Raw genomic sequence first — 980 nt, 5'->3', positions numbered from 1 at the left:
TTTACGCATGACTGGCCAAATTGCTCATAGCGTGGCTGAAAGTAGAACAAATTGCTTGTGATGTAACGATTGCATGAGTGTGAATAGCCAACAGTTTGCATTCAGTTTTGTTGTGTCTGTCATTTTATACACTAGTTCTTCATCCGCCAGGGCCCATGTGCATCTATGCGAGACAGTAGCTCATCTCGCCTAGAGGGAGCCGGTAGTGGGCCGGCCTAGTAGTCATGCGGGCTCGGCTCGTCATGCATGTGTTCTTTTGAAACAATTAGAATGTTTGTACCATTAAAAACAATTGCATGTGACATTTAACAACTGTTCACACGTTTCACAAAATGTATGTGATGCTTTAAAATATATAATATGCAATGTAACAAAATGTTTCATGCCATTCAAAAAGATTTACATTACACTTAAAAAAAGTCCACTTGTTTCAAAAATATGATTGTGAATTTTTAAAAATGTTTATACAATGTAAAAAATGTCGCGTAGTTTAGATTTTTTTGTATCATTCAAAAATGCTTAACATATATTTAAGAAATGTTAATCATGGCCGCTTTCAATTGATTCGGGGCCGCAACTAGGCAATGCACGTAGCATTTGTACAATTGATTGCTAAGAACTATTCCATCCGTCTCATAATATAAGAGCGTTTTTGACACTATTACTAATTAGAATCAATAGAAACCTCTCTGCTCTCCTATTTCTTCGTATGCAAACATAGCAGAACCGCTCAAGTTTCAATGCAGCTTATGGCTGAACACTATCTAGAGTAACACCAAATAAAAACATATAGATAAACATTTCCTGAGAGATCATGGATAAAGCTAAATGATGTGCCGAAGTAATCATAAAAAATCAGCTACAAAATGGCATATCGAAATTTGCGCAAGCTGCTTACAAAAACTAAATTGGCTGAATGCTTAGCGGCTGACATATGTACCTACGCATCATGTGAATCGCTGAAATTCCATATGCCTGCC

Source organism: Triticum dicoccoides, chromosome 5B, assembly GCF_002162155.2.
Source record: "Triticum dicoccoides isolate Atlit2015 ecotype Zavitan chromosome 5B, WEW_v2.0, whole genome shotgun sequence".
In the NCBI taxonomy this organism is placed as follows: Eukaryota; Viridiplantae; Streptophyta; class Magnoliopsida; order Poales; family Poaceae; genus Triticum; species Triticum dicoccoides.
Note: the sequence above shows the minus strand (reverse complement) of the source record.